Source organism: Tenrec ecaudatus, chromosome 17 (genome assembly GCF_050624435.1).
Source record: "Tenrec ecaudatus isolate mTenEca1 chromosome 17, mTenEca1.hap1, whole genome shotgun sequence".
NCBI lineage: Eukaryota > Metazoa > Chordata > Mammalia > Afrosoricida > Tenrecidae > Tenrec > Tenrec ecaudatus.
The window spans coordinates 71,160,703-71,179,424 of record NC_134546.1 but is presented as its reverse complement, the minus strand read 5'-3'; the positions used below and the strand labels follow the sequence as shown (position 1 = coordinate 71,179,424).

The 18,722-nt window shown below is 45.8% G+C and overlaps 2 pseudogenes; both read left to right on the top strand.

Annotated features, from left to right (window-relative positions):
- Positions 1 to 825: 825 nt before the first annotated feature.
- On the top strand, positions 826 to 1,443 carry LOC142430493 (proSAAS pseudogene; annotated as a pseudogene).
- A 4,174-nt stretch (positions 1,444 to 5,617) lies between these two features.
- Positions 5,618 to 11,751, top strand: LOC142430492 (xylosyl- and glucuronyltransferase LARGE2 pseudogene; annotated as a pseudogene).
- Positions 11,752 to 18,722: the final 6,971 nt, after the last annotated feature.

Sequence of the window (18,722 nt, the reverse complement as noted above, 5' to 3'; positions counted from 1 at the left end):
TTATGCAGAGATATCAAACCAAAAGAGGAAGCCCCAATTAAAATGAGGAGCACAAGAAATAGTCTGTCATCTCTAGAGGAGAATTTTCCAATTAGAACACCCAATGGCAATGCTGAATCTTCCTTGAAATGCACAACAATTAATATAATTTCTGTGCAACATACCCCCCTTCTCCTTCCCTCAGGATCATAGTCTTCCAAAAGTTGTGGGAAAAAAAGGAAAACATTTTACTTTTTAATTACATTTCTCAGTGAAGTATTTGAAACTCAATTATTCTACTCTCATAGATTAAAAGTTCTGCTCTCTTCCCTGGCCTCCTCAGAATGGTATGATTTACCTTTAAAATAGAGAGCCAATATGTCATTTGCTGGCAATATTCAGAAAAAAAGATTAAGATTTTCTTTTCTATAATTTTTCATCCACAAATGAATACACATTTTCCTCCTTTCATCATTTATATTCAAGGGATATATAGAGATAATAGTGTATAAGTTTATTAGCTCAAAAAAAGTAGATTGGCTTAATTCTGGAAAATTACATGTTACTACTGAAAATATTCTCAGATGATCAATTTAATAATAATAATAAGCCACCATTCCTGGCAGGTATCGGACACCTATGGGTGGGTCTCATTGAATAATAGCTAATATCATTCCAACATTTCTGAAAAATGCCAAGTACAAGAATTTAAAAATAATTACTAAACAATTCTGTATAATAAGTAGTCTACTTACATCAGACTATAATGTTCACTTTGGTTCAGGCAAGATAAATGATTTCTAACAAAAGCTGCCTCTGCAATCATTATATTAGAAATAATTATTATGGGCCCCCTTGCCGCCCATGGCTGAGACTGGCGCTCCCCGCCGCTTCTGTCGGGCACTGCCCGGGGGGGGGGGGGGGGTGGGCGGGGAGGCGGCGGGGGCGATGCGGGAGCTGGCACGGGAGCTGGCCCACCTGCTGGAGGCTGAATGGCAGGAGCGGGCGCGCGCCAGGGCGCAGGAGGCGGAGGACCAGCAAGCTCCAGTCCTGGCGCAGTTGCTGCGGCTCTGGGGCGCCCCTCGGGCGGCGGACCCCGCGGCGCTGAGCCTGGACGACGACCCCGCGGCCCCCTGCTTCGCGCCCGCCTGGACCCCGCTGCCCTAGCCGCTCAGCTGGCCCCTGTCCCCGCGTCTGTGCTCAGAACTCGGCCCCCTGACGCCGAGGACGCCGGCGATGACACCCCGGATGTGCATCCCGAGCTGCTGAGGTACTTACTGGGACGGCTCCTCACGGGAACCCCGGACCTTGAGACCGTGGCAGCCCCTCGCCGCATCCGCCGGCAGCAGACCAGGATCTGGGCCCTGAGGGGCCACCTGAGGGCGTTCTGGGTGCACTGTTGCGGGTGAAACGCCTGGAGACTCCCGCGCCCAGGCGCCGAGGCGACGTCTCCTGGCACCCTGAGTAATGCTGGAATCGCAGGAGCCCTGTGACCCAGGACTACCCGCCTCACCTCTGACGCTCAGACTGCTTCTACTCAGCACGCTGAGACCCCAGCTACTGTCGGTCTGTCTGCTGCCGCCTAATCTCAAGATCCCTGTCAACTGGCCCCGCAATAAATATGATATGAAGCAAAAAAGAAATAATTATTATGAAAAATATATAGATATGTCCTAGTAAATGGCAAAATATTTCCAAGACAAAGTTATAACAAAAATAAGGGAGGGATTAGTGCATTTAATACAAATACTGAATTCATATTGTGATAGAATTTTAATAATGCTGGCTTCAGGGAATAACATACTTTATTGAATGAGACTTTTTGGAAAATCAGGGATCCATTCTTCAGTTATTTAAACTGTTCTACTTGAAGACCAAAAACGCGTGGTTAAATATACAAAATAGTTATCAACACAGCTCATTTTAAAGAGCAAAACACGCCCTCCCTCACCAGGCGACCTAGTTGGTGCCTCAGCAGAAATGGGCGGGGCAAGGGCTGCCTTGAGAGGAAGTGAAGGCAGAGATCCTACTCCTCCCTGACCCCGCCAGCTCCTCCCCCTACGGGTCACGCCCAGAAAGGGCCGGAAGTGGCGGTGTCTTATACTGAACTGCCACTCACAGCGAGGATCCCACTGTCCGTGCTCTGCTCGAGGTGCCCGAGAAGCGCCCACAGCCTGAGCACCCTGTTGCCGGCGCTCCCAGGTAGGAGGCCCTGGGCTCCGGGACATGTGTGTGGGCGGAGGCTGTTTTAGTCCAGCTGACTAGGGTGCAAGCGCCCTTTCTCTCCCCCAGGAGCCCTGCCAGCGCTTCTCTTGGTGAGAGGTGGGCGGGTGTCCCCGAGGCAGGTCCTATTTCCCCGCTTTCGGATTGGTTGGGGTTCATGGTGGGAGTCCCTGTTGGAGAAAGGGGATCCCGGCTGGCTTTTGGGGCTTCGGGGTTCCCTGAGTCTCTCTTTGCGGGTTTCCTAACCGCCCTCGTTTCCCTCTCGAGACTCCTTGCGCCTCCTCAGCTCAAAGGTGAGCCCGGGGTCTTGTTCTGCTGACCTCCCTCTGGACCCGACCAGAGTCTGTTCTAGGCGCAAGATCTCTTGCTGGTCTGTGACGGAAACGTCTTCCCTGGCTTTAAAATATTGATAGTGGCCTTTTTTCTTACTCCGTGTTTATAATTTTATCTATATATTACTGTTTTTAACTTCCCACCAAATTTTGTTTCTGTTCGTTATCGTTTCTGTTGGGTTTCTCAGTTTGTGAAGCACAGGAGTGGATGCCTACAGATAAGAAATGATGGGAGGGTTTGTAGGGGATGTCTGGCTGGGGGTGGGTAGTGTCTGAGTTGGGGAAGGGGAGGGAATTTGGGGAGTAAAGATTTGGGGAGCAACGAATGAAAGAAGGAGGGAACTGAGCACTAAACTAATGGTGACGACAAGAGTCTTTTTAAAGGCGCTATAATCGTGGTGGAAAAAAGATAATGTGAAGTTGATTGTTGTACTAATTGTACAATTCTTCTTGAGATATTTGAATTGCTGAATTGTGGGATATGAGCATTAAGTGCCCCAAAAGGTATTCAAAAAGAAAAGAAGGTCTCCATCATGAAAACTATCGAACTAAATAAACTATGCATGAGTCAAAAACCAAAGCGAAACAATCAAACCAAACACTAGGACTTCTTTCTCTGGGACGATAACAGAAGTGGCCCTGAAACGGACCTTTGGGTTTTGAACGTTGTGAGGCTGAAGGACAATTTCCTTGGAGCTGGTGTAGTGGGCAATGGCCCTGGTGCCCTCAGCCATGGCGCGCTTGGCCAGCTGTCCAGGTAGTAGCAGGTGCACAGCCGTCTGGATGTCCCAGGCCGTGATGTTCAAGCAGTTTGGAATATGGAGTTGAGATGCCTGGTGGGTGATGTGCACGAAGGTGTCATTGGTCAACGAGTTCACGATGCCCATGGCCCTGGACGAGATGTTGGAGTAGTGTGAACCTACTTGAGCACCTTGTGCACATACACAGAGTAGGTCTCCTTGCTCTTCGCTGGCATTTCTTACTGTGCTTCCTCTGAGCCTTAGCTGCAGTCTCCTTGGGGCCCCTCCCCGGGCAGGCAGGGACTTAGCGGGGTCAGGTGGGTTGTTCGACTGGGACAGTACACCTGGAAAAGGAAATGCAGGTGTCCTAAGGCGAGCTCAGGGAGGACAGAAGCTCTTGTGGAGAAGAAGGGAAAAAGTTCGCTTGATCTTGCTTTTCAGTACGAATGCAGACCATGAAAGTGGGGCCTCATGATCCTTCTGACCTTTGGGGTTTTAAGCAAGAGGTGTCAGAAAAGTTAACACAGGGATAACTGGCTTGTTGCGACCAACCATTCACAGCGACTTCACTTTTTGTTCCTTTGATGTCAGCTCTTTTTATTGCTGTGAAGCAGAATTCACCAAGCATTGGATGATTCAACCACTAATGGGATACGTGAGCTGGGTTTAGACCGTCTTGAGACAGATTCGTTTTACCCTAATGGTGATGTGTTGTTTCTATGGTAACCTTGCTCAGAAGGAGAGGAACCACAGGTTCCATTGGGTGTCTGTGCTTAGTTGAGGAGCCAATGGGGCGAAGCTGCCATCTGTGGGATTAAGACAGAAAGATTCTTAAACTGCAGAAAGGATAGGACACCTCAGGGAGCCTCCATTGGGCTTGGATAACCTCCAACCCTGCCACCGTGGGCTGTGGCTCTCTGTGGATGCAAGTCCCCACTGTGCGCTGGGACCAGAGAGGTGGCAGCCCCATACTCGCCTGTCACATACCTCATGTTGTTGGGATCCTGGTGCTAAACTTGGTAGACAACCTGCTTCTTGGTCAGCGTTTCCCATCGAGCACAGCAGCTCCCTCCCTGCAATCTATTGCTGCCTTAACAGGACCTTCCAGTTGACCTCCCAAGTGGCGACGAGAAAAGTAACTACATCCCCACTCGGTCCCAGAGGAAGGGGACAGGGTTCCTAATGGAGGTACCCAAGGTGCATGTGCTCATCGCAGCATCTCCAGCCAGTTGCCTGAATGGACCTCCTGGTCGTTCTCCCAAGTGGTGGTGAGAAAAATGACTAAGCCCCACCTGATGCCAGTCTATGCACCTTTTGCGACAGAAGCAGCCTGAAGTCTCAGATGAGGCCAACAGGGACATTGATAACAGGTTATTTCTCATCTCCTAGAAAGTATTAGTAAGTGTTCTTTCAAAACTATTTTTATGTGTGAGCCCAATAACTTGAACTTAAACAAACAAACAAAACGGGGAGAAGTGTTTATTCATCATATGTGAATAATCTGGTCTCTAGATGCCAGAATCTTTAATTTTCATCTATCTTACAGTTAGGCAGGAAGGGCCTCATGAAATTTTATTTTGATTGAATTGCACATAGACCTTTTAAGCAGCCTGAAACCCACTCAACTATCATTAGTCTCTTGTTCTGCTGGATCCTGTGATCTTCCAGCTGACCCCTCAATGTAGAGGCCTATATGATTTACACTTCCCTTGAAAGACAAAATGTCACAACCGATGACTGTGTGCTGTCCTTACACTAGAGCCCACATTCATGAAAACACTCTGTCATATGGCATCCCGTGTGGAGCTTAGAGAATTGCCTTCAGCTGACCTCCAAAAGAATGATATTATGAGGGGTAGGAAGTCCTCACTGATTTTGTTGTCACCTTGTTTGTTCCTTTTTTTAACTAAAGAAACTTCTTCCCTCTTTTAATAAGAGAAATAAGAACTTGGTAAATATAACTAGCACACTAGTGTGTTTTTGTGCATGTCTTGGGTGTTTATTTGTGGTTTCTGGGGATGGTGTCATATTAGCTCTCATGGAGTCAGTTCCATCTCACAGGGACCGAGTGAACAACAGAACAAAGCACTGCACTCTCCTGTGCAAACCTCACAATTTAGGATGAACCCATTGTTGCAGTCACGTTGTTAGTCCATTCAATTGAGGGATTCCTATTTTTCACTGCCCCTCTACTTTACCCAACTTAATGTCTTACTCCAGGGACTGTTCTCTTGATAACTTGTACAAAGTATATTATACGAACTTTCACCATCTTTACCGCTAAGCAGTCCTCTGATATTACTTCTCTGATATTACTTCTGCCAAGACACACTAGTTTGTACCATGGCTATTCATGGTACTTGGGACATTCTTGGCCAGAACTATAACTCAACCACATTGGTTCTTCTGCCTGCCTAATTCAGTTCCCATCTTTCCCATGCAGAGGAAGTCATTGACAATAGCATGTTTTAGTCAGGTGAACTCAATCCTCAAGGTAATAATCTTTTTTAAAAAAATCATTTTTTGGAGGCTCGTACAATTCTTATCACAACCCATACATACAAGCACATATGTACATTTGTTGCCATCACCATTCTCAAAACACTTGCCTTCTACTTGAGCCCTTAATATCAGCTGCTGATTTTCCCCCTCCCTCCCCACTACCTCCTACCTCATGAATCCTTCATAATTCATAAATTATTATTTTGTCATGTTACACTGTCTGATGTCTCTCCCCGCCCTCTTCTCTGCTGTCCATCCTCCAGGCTATACGTAGATATAGCTATACGTAGATTCTTGTAATCAGTTGCCCCTTTCTACCTCACATTCCCTCCACCCTCCAGGCATTGCCACTCTCATCACTGGTCCTGAAGGAGTCATCTGTCCTGGATTCCCTGTTTCCAGTTGCTATCTGTACCAATGTACATCCTTTAGTCTAGCCAGATTTTTAAGGTAGGATTGGGATCATGATAGTGGGGGCAGGAAGCATTTAAAAACTAGAAGAAAGTTATATGTTTCATCGTTGCTACCCTGCACCCTGACTGGCTCATCTCCCCGCCACAACCCTTCAGTAAGGGGGTGTCCGGTTGGCTACTGATGGGCTTTGAGAGTCCCCTCTGCACTCACCCACATTTACAAGGATATGAGTTTTTTTTGTTCCTTGATGCTTGATACTGATCCCTTTGACAACTCGTGGTCACACAGGCTGATGTGTTTCTTCCTTGTGGGCTTTTGTTGCTTCTGACCTAGATGGCTACTTGTTTATCTTCGAGGTTTAAGACCCCAGATGCTATATCTTTTGATAGCTGGGTGCCATTAGCTTTCTTCCTCAATGTAACATCTTTCCAGCACTGTAAAGAGGTGTTGTTCCCCTGATTCATGCAATGCAATGTAGCTGTAGATCTCCTGACTATCACCATATGGGGTGTTTTGGGGGGATTTTTTTCATAAACTAACTTTTTCTGGAAGGAGTCAAAATTACTCAACTTAGATTAAGAATGCTGATCAAGGTAGGATTCAGATCATGACAGTGGAGGGGGGGAGAGGAAGATTTTTGGAACTAGAGAAAAGTTATATTTTTCATCGTTTCTACATCGCACCCTGACTGGCCTGTCTCCTCCCAAAGACCCTTCTGTAAGGGGATGTCCAGTGGCCTACAAATGGGCTTGCAAGCCTGGATAGACCAGATGATATACACTGGTACAGATGGGAACTGGAAACACAGGGAATCCAGGGCAGATGATCACCTCAGGACCAGTGGTGTGATTGGCGATACTGGGAAGAAAATGTGAGGGTGGGTTGGAAAGAGGGAACTGATTTCAAGGATCTACATGTGACCTCCTCCCTGGGGGACAGACAACAGAAAAGTGAGTGAAGGGAGACATGGGACAAAGCAAGTTAGGACAAAATTATAATTTATAAATTATCAAGGGTTCCTGAGGGAGGGGGGAGTGTGCAGGGAGGGGAAAAATGAGGACCTGATGCCAGGGGAATGGGTGGAGAGCAAACGTTTTGAGAATAATGAGGGCAGTGAATGTATAAATGTGCTTTACACAATGGAAGTATGTACGAATTGTGATAAGAGTTGTATGAGCCCATAATAAAATGATTTTTAAAAAAAGAATGAATGTTGATCAAGTAGGTCCAACCTTGTTCCTTTACCAGCCTGCCTCAGAGCTCTGAGATTGAAACCTGGACTTAGACCTAGGGTAATGGTGAGCCTTATATTCCAAATATTTATGACGACTGGACATGACAGAGTCAAAGATAAATTGTGTATTTTTCTAGTAGCCTGACTTGCATACTAGTTTTATAGGGGCACAAACATACACCCCTGTCAAATAACTGCCACTTCACACCTCCCTGACTAAGAAACTCTCTGGGGGTTGAAAAGGGCAATGTCAATGACATCAAACCAGGATATCTAACTAGCCACTTCAGGCTAATCTCTCCCTACTTTATCACAGCTTAGCCTCTTCCCGTCACATTCATTTTGTGTTCCTACCCCTCCAGGCTCCTGGTCCAGCAAGTTTCACAAGTGGTTCCAAGATACTAGCTTTTTATCTCTCCCCAGATGTCCAAAACTATGGGTGAGATGTGGGTGTTATAGTGAGATAATCAGGGGAAAGGATAAAAAAATGTAAAGGGGGAGAAATTGTGGGTAGAAAGGTACACAGATAGTATCAGCACTGAAATAATTGATCACACCTCATAATTCTGTAAAATTTTAAAGTACATTGTAAATGTTTTATAGCAATAAAACTAGCATAAGAATATTGTAGCAATGAGTTTATTGACTTGGCTTGAAAACAGATTCTTCCTGAAAATTCACCTATTTTGATAACAAATTAAAGTGTGTGGGTTCCTCTTTGAAGTCAACCATTCAAAACCTAGGTCAACACTCAACTTAAGCATTGAATTCCCAAGGCTATACAGTAATCCAGGGTCATAATGGCCTTTCAGGAACACCTGGAATCCATTTATCCTCTGAGACTAGGAAATACCTGCTTCTGTTCCATGAATGTCAATGAAGGGGACCTGATGAAGAGAAGAATGGACTCTATTAGGATAGCATGGGTTCTCTCTTTGAAATAAATACCTCAGGTTGAATCCTAATCTTCAGCTCAGGGGCACAGGGTGGTCAGTCCTTAGGGCAAGAAGTGTAGGCCCACAACCTGACATACCTAAGTGATCACTCCTCTTCTGTTTCAGGTTGCAGATTGGCCACACATAACAAAATACAGGCCAGTCTAGGGAGCCAGAAACGTAGGACTGCTGTCTTGCACACTTAAGCATCACAAGGATTTGAACTTCTGAATGGTTGTGAACCAAATCCATTCACCTGAATCCAAATTTCCTAGTGTCTCTGCTTTTGATTTAGGGAGTGCATTGATTTGACTTCCTGAAGGGTACTACAAAATGGTGAGTGTGACAGAAACCTAGGACATTTGCATTATACAGAGTAAGGTCAGATAGGAATCACTGGAAACCTGAGGTTACATTATAAGGTAAAAGTGTGATGGGCGGGCAACAAGGGATGGAGCTTTCTGAAGCAGTCTATTGCTATCAAATGCATATGTGGTTCCAAGCACTGGATAACTGTGATGGTCTTCCTTATGTGCCTTGAGGCTTGTTATATAAGGTATCAGCATCCCAGTTTGGGCCTTGGTTTTTTGAAATGTGCAATAAATTTCCTGAGTAGAGTCCAAATATAAAGATCTATCAGAGGACATGAATTCTTAGCTCGTTCAGAGTCACCATTACTTCTTCACTAGTTTTCTTTATTCCGTCAGGCAGTGACATATTTTCTTTAGATTTTTAAAGATGGCAGATGTGGCTCTTACACTGTTGGACGTATTTTCTCATGGCTTCATCAAAAGAATGAGTCTGATTGAAATGTGTCCAGTTGGTCAATAAGTCAGAATTCCTATTCCTTATATTTATTTATGTTGATAAAAAGCCCAGCAGAAACATTCCTCACTGGTAATGGCCCTTTGTTCCACAGAAAAATATTTCCTAGGCTTGCAGTATCTTTACCTTGCCTTACATAATTAACACAATTATTGTGCTATTATTAACACAGCCACTGAAGGTGGTTTATTTTTCTTGAACTTTTTTTAAAAACAAACAATTGTGTCTCTTTCTTCAGAGGATCCCATTTATAACATGGCCCATGTATTGAGGATGATACCTCATCATCTTTGCTTTTTAATAGCATTTGTCCTGTACTTCTTCCAAGAGACCAAAAACAAAAGATACAAACTCACTGCCATAGAAATGATTCCGGGAGGGACTGCTGGGCCAGTCGGGCCGCAGGAGCAGGTGAGGGTGGCGAGGAGTTGCGGAGGCAGGACAGGCGGCCTTCAGGCCCTGCTGCTTAGGGTTGGCCCCCAGCTTTCCCCGCTGGCTCCTGAGGGCCCGTGCTGGAGCCTGCAGCCCGGGGGGCGGGAGGGGGGCGCACCCCGCCCAGAGCGCCCGTCTGGGCGGCCTTGCTGCCCACTAGGGCGCTCACCGGGCGCTGCTGCTGCTGCTGCTCGGCTTCTACCTGCTTGGCCCGGACCTGGACTAAGGGCGACTGTGAGGGCCTGCTGTGCTAGACAGAGCCCTGCCGTGGGACCACAACAGCTCGGCCTGTGTCCCACTGCGGTCACTGCTGCCCAAGTGCGAGCTTTTGCATGTGGCCATCATATGTGCAGGCTATAACTCCAGCGGGGATGTGGTCACCCCGGTCAAATCCCTACTCTTCTACAGGAGAAACGCCCTGAACCTCCACTTGGTGACAGACGCGGTGGCCAGGAACATCCTGGAGACACTTCCACACGTGGATGGTACCTGCCATCCGAGTCAGCTTCTACAACGCTGATGAGTTCCAGTCCCAGGTCTCCTGGATCCCCAACACCCACTATTCTGGCCTCTATGGGCTCTTGAAACTAGTGCTGCCCGGTGCCCTGCCCTCTGACCTGGCCCGGGTCATTGTCCTCAACACAGACGTCACCTTTGCTCTGACATCGCGGAGCTCTGGGCATTTTTTGCTCACTTTTCTGACAAGCAGATGATTGGTCTTGTGGAGAACCAGAGTGACTGGTACCTGGGCAACCTCTGGAAGAACCACAGGCCCTAGGCCGCCTTGGGTATGGATTTAACACAGGCGTCATCCTCCTGAGACTAGACTGGCTTCGGCAGGCTGGCTGGGAGTAGATGTGGAAGCAACTGCGAGAACAGTGCTCCTCACCCTGTCAGCCACCTCTTTGGCTCACCAGGGCATCGTCAATGCTGTCCTCAAGGATCACCCAGGGCTGGTGCTGCTGCTGCCCTGCACCTGGGACATGCAGCTGGCTGACCACACGCTGGCTGAGCACTGCTACTCTGAGGCGTCAGACCTGAAGGTGATGCCCTGGAACTCGCCAAAGAAGTTCCGGGTGAAAGACAAGCATGTGGAATTCTTCCGCAACCTCCACTTGCCCTTCCTGGAATACGACGGAAACCTGCTGCGCAGAGTACTGTTTGGCTGCCCAAGCCAGCCCCCACCTCAGGCTGCGCAACTGCAGCCCCCCCTGGCACAGCTAGATGAGGACGCGGCCAGCTTTGAGTTCCAGCAGCAGCGGTTCACTGTGGCTTGTGCGCACCTCACCTTCCTGCCTTTTGAGCTGTCACTGCCCAGGCGCCACAACATCACCCTGGTGGCCCAGCTCTCCTTGGACCAGTTGCAGATGCTGGAAGTCCTGTGCAACTGACCTGGCCGACGCCGAGGCCCAGCAGTTCCTGCGCTTTGTGGAGGGCTCACCGGTGCTCTCGGTGTGGCGCAACGTGGCCTACCACATGGTGTACCCGGAGGGGCCCCTCTAACCCGGTCAACCATCTGCGCAACGTGGCCTTGGCCCAGGCCCTCACGTCCCATGTCTTCCTCAGCGACATCGACTTCCTGCATGCCCTCTCCCTCTGCGACTCCCTCAGGGCCTCCCTTGAGCAGCTGGAGCTGGGGAGCCACCCTTCGAGAGCCTGCACTACCGCCTCCGCTTCCCTACTCCGAGGCCGAGCTGCTGGCCCTGCTGGACACTGGTGCTCTCTTCACTTTCAGGTGCGACGTGTGGCCCCAGGGTCATGCGCCCACGGACTATGCCCGCTGGAGGGCGGCACAGGCCCCGTACCCAGTGGGCAGCGGACTACGAGCCTTACGTGGTGCTGCCACGTGACTGTCCCGCTACAATGCTCGCTTTGTGGGCTTTGGCTGGAACAAGGTGGCCCACATGGAGGAGCTGGACGCTTAGGAATATGAGTTCCTGGTCCTGCCGGAAGGGTTTACCATTCACATGCCCCACGCGCCTAGCCTGGGCATCTCCAGCTTCCGCTCCAACCCCACCTACGGCCACTGCTTGCGGGCCCTGAAGGAGGAATTCCACCAGGACCTGTCCTGCCGCTATGGGTCCTCTGCCCTCAAGTACCACACTGCCCTGAAGCAGCCCCGGGGTATCTTGTGATCCCCCAGGGCTGGGGCTGCGCCTGCCTGGCTCAGCTGCACCACTGCATGCCGGGAGCTGCCCCTACCAAGGACATTGCTATTAAGTTATTTATGGTCTCCATGGGGAGGGCTGGGGCAGGGCCATCTGTGGTGGGACCTGAGGTCCACCCATGCTGCTACTCCCCCATTGGGTTCCAGCCTTCCCCTGCCACAGCCGGTTTGGGGCTGCTTCCCCGTCCCAACGACCTATAGCTCTTTTTTATAATTGTTTGTAAAAACCCCTCGTATGTCCCTCTCTCTTGGTTTGGGGGCGTGGACTTCTCAGGAATCCTTGTGCAACTGCAGTCACGGGAGGGGCAGCAGTGTGGGGGCCAAAGAGGACGGAGGCCACCCACCCCCTGCCCCAAACCCAACACCATGAGGTCAATAGACTATTTGGCTTTATTTAGTAAAATGTTAAAATAAATACAAATTGATCAGCTTAAAAAAAAAAACAGCAATGATTCCAACACAGAGTAACTTTAAAGTTGTGGGTAGAAATTCCCCGGAGGTTTCTTGTATTGTAACTATGTGTGGGCATAGAAACTTTGTCTTTCTCCAGTGAAATTACTCATACTTTCAAAGTATTGACCCAGAAATTAGCTCACTGCTCCATTATCCAAGATAGGTTTGTGATAAGAATTGTACGAAACCCAATAAAATGATTTTTTAAAAAACCTGTCTCTTAACTTCCAATGAGAATTCTGGATGTCCTGCTTCTGCAACAGATCTTTTTGAAGATATTATTTATTTTAAGAGGGACACCACTAACTTCCTTTTCTATCTTTTCATTCAAGAACATATCACTTAACATGCTCATTGTTTTTTATCCATCTTTACATACAGCTTGGTGGCTTTTGAAGACATCACAGAAGACCACATTTTATTTAGTCTGTTAATCCAGAGACCACAAATCTGGGATGATTTCCAAGCTCAGCCCCTTCAAATGCCTTGTGAATAACTGCCAGCCTGGCTTTAGGAGAACACAAGTAGGTGATGATCCTGGTAGTATATACACTGAGCTTGTATTCAGTTTAACTAGTAAATTGCAGAACCATGAAAGGGAGGCCATCATGTGCTTCAATATTCTCAATCTCTTTTCAATTCTTATTTGTCTCATTCATATGCAATCCTTGTATGAATATCCTGTGTGAGAACTTTGTATGAATTTATGTAACCATAAGTTTTCCAGGATATAAGTATCAATAAATATTGGTTTCAGCATATTTGTAAGTCTATGTAGACTAGAGAAACAAATTCATAGACACTCGTGTATAAGAAAAAACTTTATATACAAGAGCAATTGGGTATTAAGAAAACACCCCAGCCCAGTCCAGATCAAGTCCATAAGCCCAATATTAGCCCAGATGTACAATACTACTCCATAATTTCTTTGTTACACTCACACAGCCAAGTAATGATGGATGCAGGAAGATCATAGGCCAATGGGTGAAACATCTTGAGAATCCAGTGGCAGTAGAAGCGCGTCAGAGCTGGCAGGGGTCTCCACATGGCTCCTACAACTCCCAGGGCTCTGGCTCCATCAGCCTTTCTCCATGTGGCTTGTCAAAAGCGATGTCTAGTGGGGGGGGGGAATGGTCCCTCCCCCAGTGAGCTTTTTGTCTCCTTAGTGCCTCCAAAGAGGTCATCAAGCTGCTACCTGATTGACAGGCTAACCTCCACCCCTTTCACTCTTAACTATGTACATTTTATTTTTTGTGGGGGTTAGGTCAGTTCATTCATTTCCAACTCAACAACCCTATACACAAAAGAACAAACCAACGTACAATATTGAGTCATCTTCATTATGGTTCATAACTCTGAGCCCATTATTGAAGCTGTTGTCATTCCGTCTCCTCATGGGCCTTACTCTATTTGACTGCCCTCTAATTTGCCAAGTATGATACCCTTTTCCAAGTACTGGGCTCTCTTGATATCATGTTCAAAAAATGTGAGATTAAGTACCATCATCCTTGTTTCTAAGGAATAATCTGGATATACGACTCCAAGAAAGATTTGTTTGTTCCTTTGCCCAAACCAAAACCACTAGCATTAAGTCAGTCCTGACTAATAGCGACCTCCCTGTGGGTTTCCATGACTAATGGTTTACAGGAATAGAAAGTCCAGTCTTTCTCCTGCGGAGCTTCTGCTGCTAGTGGTTCATCAGTTAACCTTTACTCTGCGATCCACATGGTTGGTTCCTTTGAAAGTCCGTGGTAATTCCAGTATTCCTCAATAGCACCTCAGTTCACATACAATGATTCTTCATTCTTCTTTATTCAATGCTCAACTTTCACATGCACATGAAGCAATTGAAAATACCATCACATGAGTTAAACTTGGTATGAAGACATATGGCAGTAAATTTGAATTAAGTAAAGACATGGTTACCCAATGTAGCATTATTTTTGGTGATTTGGATGTTGTCTGATTACACCACAACATTCCATGGTTTAAATAAAGACTAACGTAGGTGTCATAAATCAGAAGAGATAGGCCCTGGTGTGTGGTGGATATTTTCATTAGCTATCTATTTACATAGTCATTTATCCTCCTTTCTGTCTGTTTCTTTCTCTGTGTTGATATCTGCCTCTACCTATCACTGGGAATAAAAATGTTCTCGCTCTGTGGCTGCATATAGCTCCCAGAACAAACTACACTCTTGTGTGGATTCAGAGAACTCTGCAGCAGATAAAGTGAAGACTTCAGAAGAAATCTGGGTTACCCTAAAGGCGCTGCCAGCAGCATTCTTTGAGTGGGAGGAGCAGACCCAGGGGCCTCACTTTATCCTGTTCACCTTGATGTACAAATGCACACCCAACATGAAAATACCTCTTCGGCACCCACATAAAGCCACAGCACGCATATACTTAAATTCAAAATACTCGTTACTCTGGAGAGCATTTTGGGGTGTCCTAAATCTTATCCACATGAACATGAAGCATGTGTGGGTTTTTTCTGGTGGCAACTCTGGGAGGTGAGTGCTTCAGGGATTCCTACATGAAGTCTGGGGATGCAGCATTTGAGCACATGACTCTGTTTCTCTTCATCGCCAGGTGTCCTGGCTCAGGTGCAGCTAACAAGAGTCAGGCCATGGACGGGTGAAGCCCTCACAGACCTTGTATCTCACCTGTGCTGTCTCTGGATTCTCTTTACCTGTTATGTGCACTGGATTGCCAGGCTCCAGGAAAGGGCCTGGCGTGAGTTGGGGTAATAACATGATGGGAAATTACAATCCATCTCTCCAGTCCCGAGTCAGCATCAACAAAGGGCATTTCCAAGAGCCAAGTTATTTAAAACTGAGCTCTGTGAATCTTGAGAACACAGCCGTGTAGTGTGTTAGAGACACAGTGATGGTAAGTCAGTGTGAGCCCAGACACAAACCTCCCTGCAACAGGCCATGGTTCCAGGACATGCATGAGAGAGGAGTCAGGGATGCTTTCCTCTCAGAAGCTACGGTTTTTCCCCCATGATTTCAGCACATCTCTAGGGATTGTCATGTATATACTCTGGGGAATCTTCATGTATCTGAAAGTGCCTTTTCATTGGGATGGGCTTTGTCTGTCTTTGACCATGTATATAACAGAGTTCACACTTATATGTCCTGATATGTCTGCAATTGACTGTACTAACTAGAATTATTTGTTGTCAAAGCCAGAGACATTCCAAAACACCAAACACCACCACAGAGTCTATGCCAATTCAACAGTGATTCCATTGTGAGTTTCTGAGACTATACCTGTTTACAGGAGTAAAAAGCCCTCTCTTCCATGGACCATCTGGTTATTTTAAACTGTTTACGTGCAGATCTCTGCCCAAAGCATAACCACTTTACTCAAGAGGGATCCTTAAAGAAACCTTAATCCAGGAAAAATCTCTTATGGGTCCCAAATTTTCTCTAAGCAAGCAGATGTATTCATACATGCTCACACATGTATATTTATGTAATTTTAACTTACAGTGACCTGGATTATATTGCATGTGTTGATATTTTTGGGTATGCTTGAGTTGGCTTCAACTCAGAGATCCTGTGTAGAACAGGATGAAATGCTGCCCAGACGTGCACTATCCTAACAATCATTCCTCTGTTTGGACTGATCATTGCAGCCTTCTCACTGAAAGTCTCTTATTTTCATTGACATTTTACTTTACTAAGCACAAGACTATTCTCCGGGGACTAGTTCCTCATGATGACATGACCAAATAAGTGCAATGAACTCTTACTCGAATGCTTCCAAGAAATATTCAAGATGTTGGACAACAGAAAAATGGGTGGGGAGACATCGGACAGTGTAAGATATGACAAAATAATAATGTAATAAATTATCAAGGGTTCATGATGGAAGGGGGAGCGGTGATGGAGGGGAAAATTAGGAGCTGATAATAAGGGCTCAAGTAGAAAGCAAATCTTTTGAGGATGATGGCAACACATGTACAAATGTGCTTCAGACAATGTATGTATGTATGGATTGTGATAATAGTTGTACGAGCCTCCAATAAAAAGATTTTTAAAAAAAGAAATATTCAAGATGTGTTTATGTGAAAACAGACCTGCTTGTCCTTCAGACCACCCATAATATATTTAATGGTATTCCCTAACACCATAACCCAAATGTATCAATTCTTCTTTGATATTTCTTACAGGGTTTGTAATTGGAGTCACTCTTAGTTTTCACAACTGCGGCAGCTGTTTCTGGCAGGACAGATAGTGTCCGGGGTGCTTCTAAAATCATACAATGCATAAGGCAGCACCATGCAATAAACACTCAGGAGCAGAAAATAGCAATAGTGCTGATATGGAAGAAATCTATGTAATGCCTAAACATGGGGCAACAAGATAAACATTCATTGACAGAAATAAAGGTCGATGCATGTAAGTTATACTTAGGTAAACCTGGACCACAAAATTATGTGGTACAATGATTAAATGCTCAACTTTAGCCAAAAGGATGGCAGTTCAATTTGTTAAAATTGATTCAATTTGATTCAGTTTGTTAAAGACATGATTACTTTTTCCCATGAGTATTATGGAAAAGAAAATCCTTTTCAGCCAGTTCTTCTCTTTCATGGAGCATCTAACAACCATCCTGCACCCAAACAACCTTAAAATTCTATAAATGTTGACATTTTCAACCACCAATTAGCCAAGACACAGTGAGCTTCAACATATGGGCAATGATCAAGAGAGTGTGTTCTGTTACAAATTTCCCTTTGTTAGGTGGGTTTCCCCACATAAAACATCTACCCTTTCCCCCGGCATTGTTACTCAACCTGAGAAGAATCTTGTGTGCTTTGATTTGTTTTTGATGTTGCTAATGCCAAAGTCCATTCCAATTCTAAGTGATTCAATTTGCAACAGAACAAAATAATGCCTCCTGAGCCCATTGTTACACCACTGTGCCAATCCATCTCATGATGTAGCTTCTTCATTGATCCCCTACTTTTTCATGAGGATGTCTTTCTCAAGGGACTGGGATCATGATAACGTTGCATGAAACAATGTCTCACTGTCCTTGATTGTAAGGAACTCTGGCTGAATTTCACTCAAACATTTCTTTTATTGAAAGGTTGTCCCACGGTATTTTCATCATTATTTTTCAAAACCATAAGTCAAAGGTCATTATTTTTATGGCCTTCCTTATTCATATTCATATAATACTAAAAATTATGACTTGGCTTCTATAAGTGACATTTAGGAAACCCTGTAATATGGCCTTGTTGGTGCATAGATATAAAGGGCTGTGGTGGTGCTGTGGGATAAGATTTGTTTGCTCACCTCAAGGTCAGGGATTCATACCAGTCAACGGTTCCCCGAGTAGGATGACGTTTATTGCTATACATAACTACAGTCAGAGAAAACCTAATGAGCAGTTCTCATCAGTCTTCTAAGGTTCCAATGACTCAGAAGAGATGCAATCACAGTGGGTTTGTTTTTGGAGGAAGAGCTTGTTCGTTTCCTAGCTCAGTTGCTTGCTTTATTGGTTTTCCCTCAGTGCAGAAGAATGTTTGATGTGTTCATAGCTCTCAGATCCCACAAAGAATAAATTAGTTCATGAATTAGTGGATGCATATGTTCAAATCAAACCATAATGCTGCACTGGAACTCATAATTTTCTAATTGCAAATAATGGAATCTAAGGAGCTTACTTATTCAAGGCTTGCCTGTGGGTCACATCACTCCCATCTCTGTCATCCAACTTGTTTCAACAACCAGCTCTGGAGACACTTTCTTGTGGAGCTTACTAATTCAAGGCATACTTGTGGGTCACATCACTCTGTGATCCAACTTGATCCACTCTGTGATCCAACTTGTTTCAAAAACCAGCTCTGGAGAGACTTTTTTGTGGAGCTGTGGTGCCTGTGCATTAGCACACTGTTCATAGACCCCACCTCTTATACCAGCCAGGATCATTCCTCAGCAAATGCCTGTTGTGGTTTCTTACTTAATGAGACCACCATCACCGCCCTGCAATCAGGATTCCAGAGCCTTCTGAGTCCGGGAGCCTTTGATACAGAAATGTCTGCCTCTCTTCTCTTCCTCCCCCTGATGGTGGTGGGTCTCCCAGCAGGTCAGTGACAGGGAGATGCAGTGGGTCACAGCAGATTCAAAGGCCCATGGGTCCTTTAATGCTTGTTCCAACCTTGTTTATCCTGGGTCTATTTGATTGTTTTTTTAAACATCATGAGTAATTTCCATGTCCTTAAAGAAAGATGCTGGGATCTTGTTCAGAATTGCATTGTAATTATAGATCGCTTAGAGCAGTGGTTCTCAACCTGCCTAATGCCGTGAACCTTTAACACAGTTTATGTTGTCTTTCTTGCTACTTCATAACTGTAATTTTGCTACTGTTATGAATCGGGAGAACCCTGTGAAAGGGTCGTTCAAACCCTAAATGGGTTGTGACCCACAAGTTGAGAACCATTGTTGTAGACCATATTAGCCTAAATAAT